The sequence below is a fragment of the Doryrhamphus excisus genome, chromosome 14, assembly GCF_030265055.1.
Source record: "Doryrhamphus excisus isolate RoL2022-K1 chromosome 14, RoL_Dexc_1.0, whole genome shotgun sequence".
NCBI classification, from domain to species: Eukaryota; Metazoa; Chordata; class Actinopteri; order Syngnathiformes; family Syngnathidae; genus Doryrhamphus; species Doryrhamphus excisus.
In genome coordinates, this window is record NC_080479.1 from 11,687,599 (window position 1) to 11,696,650 (window position 9,052).

General features: G+C 40.9%; 1 long non-coding RNA gene across 2 annotated transcripts; it reads right to left on the reverse strand.

The window, feature by feature from the left end:
- Window positions 1-7,324, reverse strand: LOC131101829 (uncharacterized). 2 transcript variants are annotated; one of them, XR_009119321.1, is made up of 5 exons: window positions 7,217-7,324; window positions 3,583-3,677; window positions 2,208-2,293; window positions 1,543-1,675; window positions 1-662 (listed from the first exon to the last, which is right to left on the reverse strand). It is a non-coding gene; the product is annotated as an uncharacterized LOC131101829 (long non-coding RNA). The 2 variants fall into 2 exon arrangements; XR_009119320.1 differs by lacking the exon at window positions 1-662 and having other exon boundaries at window positions 695-1,675.
- Between the last annotated feature and the right edge of the window lie 1,728 nt (window positions 7,325-9,052).

The following is a 9,052-nucleotide window of genomic DNA, read 5'->3' on the forward strand; positions in this document are numbered from 1 at the left end:
TTCAGCAGCAACGCTGGCACAAACGGTCTCTGATTTTATGAATTTTGGCAGCAGGAGGAGGATATGTTACTGTACATCACTGTAAGTATTTCATACTACAGTTCTGTAGAAGCCTACATGATGGAGCAGCCTCTATGTGGTGCTCCATTGAATTTTGCAACCAGTGAAAGATCAACAAAGTTGAACGTATTCTTCTGGCTGCGCACAAGATGAACACAAGAAGTTCTTTTTTAACTGAATATACAATGGAGTATTATACCAGCAATCTATCAGTTATTTCGCTGATAAAGATTTTGAGAAAATACATTGAAAAACACTGAAGATTAAATTTATCCTACGGAGCACCGCATTATCAACACGGAGGTAGCACCTGACACATGCTTTGTCAGAATTCACCAATTTTACCTTGTTGAGTCTACTTAGGGAAAAGCTGACACCATCTTCACACACGTTTCAGGTTTTATAGGTAATTTTAAAATATGGCACAAATGCATAAATCATAATATTCACAACCTAATAGTAGAAGAGCTAAATTTATCCATGGACATTATGACGATGCCAGTGAGAATGAAGTTGACAATAGCCATAAAGGGAGTATTAAGAGACCAGCGGCAGCATCATTGTGGCTCAGCTTGAAGTGGGTCAAAGCCTTAATCCAGTCTCTGTGAATGTGACAAACTGTTAACATGTCTGCTCCTGCTACCCCTCTTCCCATGCACAACTCCATAAATCCTCTTCTCATTTGCTGCTCAGAGGACTGAAATTCAATTCCTCAGAAATCGTTTTGAAAATGTCACTGACACCACGACGGGGGTTATTGGTTTATGCAACACCTATTCCCATTTGTGCTAGAGTAAATTACAGTAGAAAAACAGGGGTTGAGGGGATGGAAATTGGGTCAGAGTGCTATTTTTCACCCCTCCAAAAAGCTCAGATTTCCGTCTTGGGTTCCAGTGTTCCCCAGATTCTTCAACAATCATCTTCTGTTCCTGCGCTAATTGTTATAACTCTTTGCCTTTAAATTGTGTCTTGTTTAATGATGAAAGTTCTAACAACTCAAGGCCAGAGAGGCAACTAAAAGTCCAAGTAACGGACTAAATGAGTGTAAACACTGAAACATTGCTCATTTGGTGGGGGTAATTTGAACATAATTAAAAAGTCCTTTATATTCTTGAGTTTACATCCAAACAATTGAAGTTGTTATATTTTAAGAGCTGATTCTTTGATTATTTTACAAGTAGCAAGCATAAAAGTTGACTATATTGTATGGACAAGGACAATGGAGCCCGAATAGTACCATCCAATGTAAAAACGAAAATTGTTTCTGATCGTTTCATGACTACATTGGAAAAAAATATTTAAACCCAAAATCGCGAAATTGTCCTAACATTTCTCTCCTTTATGGTGGACAATCAGGCCTAAGTGTACGAAGTGTTTCTGCCATTTTGGATGGTTTCGGGACCCCCGAAAAAAAGGTGTGGTTTCCACCACCTCCCAGAGTAGAAAAGCGCAATATGTGAAAAAAAAGAACTACCTCCTTACCACTATGGTCAAAAATCAACTCCTCTAAAAAGTGGTATTTTCTGCCCTCTTTGGATGCCTTTGGGACTCCCGATCAAAGTGTGGGAGGTTACCCCCACGACCTCCTGGAACAATTTCTGCATGCTTGGGAATCCTGTACCATGAAATTATGCTATTAGAGCTGTTGCTGGGGCACGTCACAAATCTTTTTCACAAATAACGAGACAGATTGTGAAATTACAGTCTCTCCCATCATTATCATGTTTTTTTTACTCAGCATGACACAAAGGGAATGGCTAAGTAGATTGAGAGACACACCGGGCTGAAACATGCATCTGGGTAAAAAGATACACCATGTTAGGTGGCGTAATGGCTCGTTTGGCATGTTTGAAAATGAACACAGTAATTAGGATTAATGACCTTGGAGGCGCCTAAAGTGGGCATAATGAGTGGAAAAATGCATATTCTACGTAGATAAGCCCACTAGAATTGGAATAGAACAAACTGCTAGATTGAAGGCTCGGTGGTGTGTATATTGGTGTTAAATTTAAACCTGATGGATTTAATTTCTGTGTATTTTATGCCAACGTTTCTATCAAGCAATTATCATGTTGGTAGGTTTTCTTTGTATTTGACTACTATGTATACAAACTACTTTTCAAATGTTTTTAGTGAATCAGTCCTACCTTAGTTCATAGAGTAGGCAGCAGTAAGTAGGAGGCAGAATGTCGGCATGCAGTTTCAAGGAAAGGCATGGCACAGTGGAGGCGACCTACCAATGGAAAAAGCAAGGAAGAAGATATTGTCAATTCATTTTTAGAATGAATAAAATAGTAAAATAATCGAATAAAATCAAAACACAAACTACACTTACATATAACACTTACAGCAATATATTTTCTAAAATTAGTAGCCCTAGTAAATAAGTGGAATATTAAATGCTGTCATTCACAGAACAACAGGAACTGAAGTAGGATTATGACACATGATACAGGGTAATATGGTAATAACCTTGGTAAGAGTAATAATACATTTGGAGTTGACTGTTTATATAGGCATTTTTCAAATATAAAGCCAAGGAACTTTGCAAAAGTTTACAAAGTTTACTCAAACTTATCCTCAGCAGTTGCCTCCTTTCACCTAGTTTGGTCAGCTTCTCTGAGACATGCTCTTCTGTTTGTGCTTCAGAAGTCTCGGCTGGTCAGCAACACATTGAGTCAGTGGAGGTTCAGCCAAAGCAGCTGTGCAAGTACAGTAAATGAAGGGTGTAAGACTGGCCTTCCAGTGGGATTACCTGCTCAGAGCCAAGTGCTACATGGGCCTAAGGGGAATGAAGATGGTGGGATGGTGAAGCGGCAGTGAAATGAAGGGTGAGCAGGATGAAATGAAGCAAAGAAAGGAGATTCCGGTGAACATGTGTCATGCACAGCTGCTGCCGTGGTACCTCCTGGCGATGCTCCGGGCGTAAGACCTCGGCTATAGACAGAGTACAGTCCGCAGAGGGTCAGTGAAGGCATGCAAGGACGAAAAGTCTTTTACAGTAACAATGACGATGGTGATGGGGAACTAACATGGGATGGACAGATCGGGGGGGGGGGGGGGGGGGGGGTGCCAACTTGGTGATAACTTTTTTGCATGTAAGCCACTGGGACAGGGTCAATGGATTTATGGTGCTAGGTTAGACAGTGTTAAAGGAGATGACTCTGGGAAGGTGTGGGGGGCTGTTTGGGTTTCAGCTTCAGACGCTTTCCCCAAAGGTCCTTTGGATCATGCAGCTGGCCCCCTTGAGACCATGACTCACTGTCACAGAGAATGATGTGGCCATCCCACTGCTATATATGATTTTCCTTGACATGTGGGTATGCTCTCATCACTCTTGTATTAATGTCATGTTGGTAAATGGCTTGGGTGTTTACGTACGTGCAGGGTGTGTAGTCATCTGTTTATGTGCTATATGTCTTACACCAGTGGCAAATGGGCCCTTCCGGCTCTCTGGGGCCCAATTCTATTATGACAGAGAAATGACCATCTTGACCATGAGGATAAAGTTACTGTCCTTACACATGGATGTAAGCACTCCCTGCGATGACTTTATGATCTACTTCTCAACCGGCAGGAGGGTTGGGACGTCAACAAAGGGTAGAGCGGGTTCAGCTCTGTAAGACCAAAGGTTCAGGTCAGTGCTGAAGGGTGAACTATTTTATACACTGGACAGAGATAGAAGTCAGTGAAAGTAGGCTACTGTATATAACCTTAGCATTAGGAGTATGACTGCATATTACTGGAGTGGTACCCTCAAAGGCACTGCATTTTTTTTACATTGTCTATAATATATCTGGTATTATATTAATGACAAAACATAATTCTACTAATAGACAACATGAGCTGAGATTAAACTGTCCTGAGACGGGTTGGTTTTACCCTACTGACGATGTGGTGTTGCAATATCAGTCCTTGCTTGGTTTATCGCAACATATCCATCTGTCTTTGGAGACTTACACTTTCAACTAAAACAAATAAAAACATACATAATGATACTTTTTCACATTGCAAATCATGCAGCCTTTAAGAGGTTAGTCTCCCCAAAATATAATCTTAAGAGGTGGGTATTTGTAAACATGAACTGCCTGACATGCAACACCATTTTTTTTGCATGATTTCCACGTACATTGAAAAAAAAATGATTAATTCTAGAGGTTCCTGAGGCACTGCTTGATGAAAATGGAAGTACTGTATATGACATGGAAATCAAATGACCAAACATTTTGCATGCTGTGTGTTGACAACCCTGATTGGCTTCACTGTGGATATAGACCACACAAAATCCAAGCCAAACATGCAGCATCTGTTGTGGTCTCTCTGATGGTTTTCTTGTGCCCTGGGAGGAAAAAAAAACGAACATTTTTCAACGCCATTTCACCAAGTGCTTGATCCCAGCATGCAGACGAGTTGAGCATGCCTGGTGTGTGTTGCTGACCCACTTTTGCACAGTGCGAGAGGAAAAGCTGTAAAAGTTGCATCGACTTCTTTGCTCCACTCAGCCCACTGCTTCCTTGGTATCGTAAGGATGTAGCTGTGGCTATGGCAACACAGCTACCATTCGCTTGATCGCTTTTATCGTTGCGTCAAGGCTGTATGCATCTTAATATCAGAAATTACAATAAATCCTTGACTTTTCTACAGTGCATATTCAAATCATTCTTCTCTACTTTGCTGTAGTGTAAAGGCCAACGGCAAACATGCTTTCTTTTTGCATCACTGTGTGTCGTGACAAGAAAAGCTGTGATGGGCAACACATGAAAAGAACGCAGGGGACTATCGGGAACTATTCGGAACACCGTGTTGCTAAGTAGTGATGTTGTGGTGCTGACTCTTGATTCCAAGATAAGAACATCCGCTGGCCCTGTTCTTCTCTCTTTCCTCTGCATGCATGTGTGTTTATGCCTAGGTCTTTGGCACAGTCCCACCGCTCCTGCCCGGCAGTTTGAAACCGAACACTCCTGGCAAAGACAGAAGGGCTTTTGGGACCTGCAGTCGTATGAATTTTTCATTCACTTCCTTTCCATGCACACACACTCTCCCTCAGTAGTCATCTCCCTCTCTCGCTGACACATAATGTCTCGCGCTCAGTCTGCACACCTTTTACCTTCACAAGCGGACGGAAGCAAGTGGAAAACCCACACACAAACACACGCATTCTCAAAAGCTCAAACACAGCATGTAGCCTGAAGACAGATTAAAAAGGTTCTAGCCAACGATTCTTGGTATTCTACTTTCCATTGTTTGTTTGTTTCACCAGCCTCCTCTTGGGTCCCCTCAGGCTTGGTTTTGTTTAGAAAGGGCAAGGGAAAGCATTCTGCAAGGGAGTGTTTGCAAAGAAAGGTTTCTGTTTAGCTAAGAAACAAAACAATAAACCTTCCGCTATGTTGCTCATCACTTTTTGCATCCGAACAGGCACCCTGATAGACCGAGACATCCTGACATGTCCTTTTCACGGGCCACAAAATAGAGTTGTCAAGTTGCAGTGGCTCAGTCGCTGAACCTCGGCAGATTTCACCAGTAAAATTGCTCATCAGAAAGCACTTGAATCCCCGAGGCCATGACATTTCAGAGCTCAGATCCTAAGACATTTCAAGATCCCAGGAGGTGACGTGTTACCTTGGCCTGTTGTCCTGTTTGGATCTATATGATCTGGCAGGACTGAGATGTACTGTACGTATATTGGTAATGACAGACAAGCAGACCTGGCATATTTTTTGTGGACACAACATTAACCAAACCAGATTCCAATGCGATGTGGCCGGGAATGGGTCGCTACTAGTGTGACATGGAAATATTCTGGCATAACGTAAAGGCTATGCAGGATTATTTTTAACATATCCATACTATCGTCACAGTCACAACACAGTACCTATAGTAGAAACTGCTGGGGCTAGTGGTCGTTTTAAATACAACATTCCAATTGGGGATGTTTGATTAAATGTGCATCTGTCTGCATGCATTTTGGATTAAATGAAGCAGAGTGCAAACGATCAGTCACAGGCAATTACCACCTAACGTTAGAGATTTGGCATTTTACTGTATGTGATGCAAAATCTCCTCTGATTGGACAGACCAGGGCATAAACATAAGTGATACAACAATCTAGTTGGGCTATCCAATTTGAAGCATTGCCGTGGACAATAAATGCAACAATCCCAGAAGTCAGTGCCAAATGAAACAATTACCAACCCCTGCAATGTAGATTAAACTCAAAGGGAAATCACAACAGCCAACTTAATTGATAACAAGTTGCTTCTCCAGGTCTCCCTGTTTTGTCTTCCTGCCTGTCCATTTTGGACACATACCTGACCAGACGCTCACCACCCGAGAGACCTGCTGCCATTTTCAGGACTCTTGAGCGCTGAGCTGCATGCAAACAAAAGTCTGGTAAGAATAAACCATGTCCAAAAATGTTTGAATGCAAGAATGTTTCTTAAAATATTTTGATAAATGTTTGGTCATTTGATTTCCATGTCATATACAGTACTTCCATTTTCATCAAATGGAACCTCTAGAATGAACCTTTTTTAATGTACATGGAAATCAGGCAAAAACGTTTTTCTTTTAAACATTTAATTATTGTTTTTATAAAAAATAATTACTGCACTTTTTTTTTTTTTCTTGTGCCGCCAGCGGTGCTGTGTATTGAACACAACCCTGGTTTAAGTCAATAGGAAGCAGAAATCTGATAGAGGTTTTTGCAAACAGTGCCATCTAGCGGCGTTTTATAGGCAATGTTAGCACTAAGTCTTCCGTTCTAACTCAAACATTTCCAGTGGTTTAAAAAACGAGGACTCAGCCTCCTTCTCTGACTAACATTTATTTTGAAATAATTTGTACATAGTATTAATGTATTTCATTGTGTTTTCACAATTTTGTGCTGTAGTTTACTACTACTAAATGACACACCTGGTCCACATTAACTTGTTCACATTAGTAGAAAAACAAGAAACGACCTTAAACACAAAGTTACAGCAGTAAAGGTAAATTCGTAACACATTTAGGCACTAGGTAACTGGGGGTTACCCAATTTGATAGTATGTTTTATGACAGAAATACATTAAAAACACAGTTGCACTAACAGTGTATTAATTCATAATACTATTGCAGAATTACTATTGCAACAACACATCATCAGTTGGGTAAAACTAACCTGTCTCACGACGGTCTAACCCCAGATCAGGTTGCCTGTTACACGACGCGCGTCACTCAAAACACGCGTAAACACGTTGCACCTAATTGCCTGCTGCCTACAGTTGGTGGTGGCTAGGTGGCGCTGCCACGCAAAAGAATTACTAAAGAAGAAGAAGAAGAAGAACGAAGGGTTGCAATACAAACAGCAGTGACACCAACTGGAGAAATCAGTCAATAACACGAATACATTAAGTATGTCACGTCACAAAAAACACAAAAAAGTTAGACAAATCAAAACAGTCTCGCTGTTAATTTATATGGAGGTGTTACAATACGAAATTAATAATCTACAACTATTGCAGGGTTTGATTTTTTTTCTTTTACAAAGAAAAGGAGCAAAACATTGTGCAATCGTTTAATGTGGGGAATTTATGACTGCGAGTATTTATTAAGACTATTTCCAAGAACAGATTTTTCAGAATGGTGCACTGGAAATCACCCCAGTTTAAAGAGAATATATGCTCACTCATGTGGATTTAAAGGCTTTGGAAAATAAAGGAAGCTGACAGCAAGGAGGTACAAACAGTAAAGACTTTTCTCTTAATGGCAAGGCTGTTTCCCCTCAACCTTGACTTCCTTGAAGCACTGATTCAAGTTCCCCCTGGGATCTTGGCCCATTCTGACTTTGATAGCATTGCACATTTTCTGCAAATAATATTAGTGCATTTGATGGACCATTATCCTGCTGGATGCAACCATACATAAAGAGCGAGATTGAGACGGTAACAGCTTATACTGTCGTGCTCCATTATTTGATGGGGAGATGTTGTCCACAGTGACATTTTTGTCATGTAAAGGCACTGCCAGTTGCATCACTGCAAAGCTGAACCCGCAGTGAAGCGTATCGTCTTGGCAAAGCTTTCATGTTATGAGTTTACAATTGTGACACCACTCTCCCGTGACTCCTTTTGTCGATGTAGCATTTCCATCCCCAGAATTGCTGCTGTCAGGGTGGGCTTCTTATATATTTATTTATTTATTTTTGTGCTATATTAGGATATCTCCCCGACGGGAGAATACCCCAGTTTGATGGCTTGTTTGTCACAGACTGGAACAAGTACGCCTGTGATGATCACATCATATCCACAGTGACTTAAATCTCACATCTTGTCCGTTCCAACATTGAGTTCAAGTGAGCCTCGCAGCTCTGTCTGGACACTTTATGTCTTGTTTGCATGTCACTTAGTCCAGGAGGGTGAACTGTCCACAGCAGCATGAGTCATGAATCAGCGTTTTCTCCTTTTGGGAAGAAAGGGATGAGTGCAAGCAAGCTGATATGACAAGACTTTTCACTTGGATCACAGTAAGATTTAAGACAGAGTATTAGGGCCACATAAAAAATAGTTTAAAAAAGTAATAACAATACGAGAATAAAGTCAATAATTGATGAAGCAAACTTTCCGCTTGCTTCAGGTAAGCTTTTATTTATAATGTGGCAGCAAAACAGAGCAGTTGAACACAAACAGATGGCATGTCGAGCCCTTCTCACTACCACCTTCCCCTCGCCAAACGTTACATACTTACTTACTTAAGAACTTTATTTATCCGTTAGAAACTTCATTTGTGCAGAGCATCAAAGCGTGTGCAGTTTATGTACCCAACAATACAACATAAAACAACACATAGAGTCGACAGATACTAACAATCAACCATCAATTTGCAGAAGAAAGCCCGCCAGCACAATACCACACGATAAAACCACATAAGTACCCCCTTTTCATAGCTGTCCCAGGCAATGCCTGTTGCAACCAAGTACTGGGGCCACTTTGAGGAAAAAAAAAAGAATCTGACATTT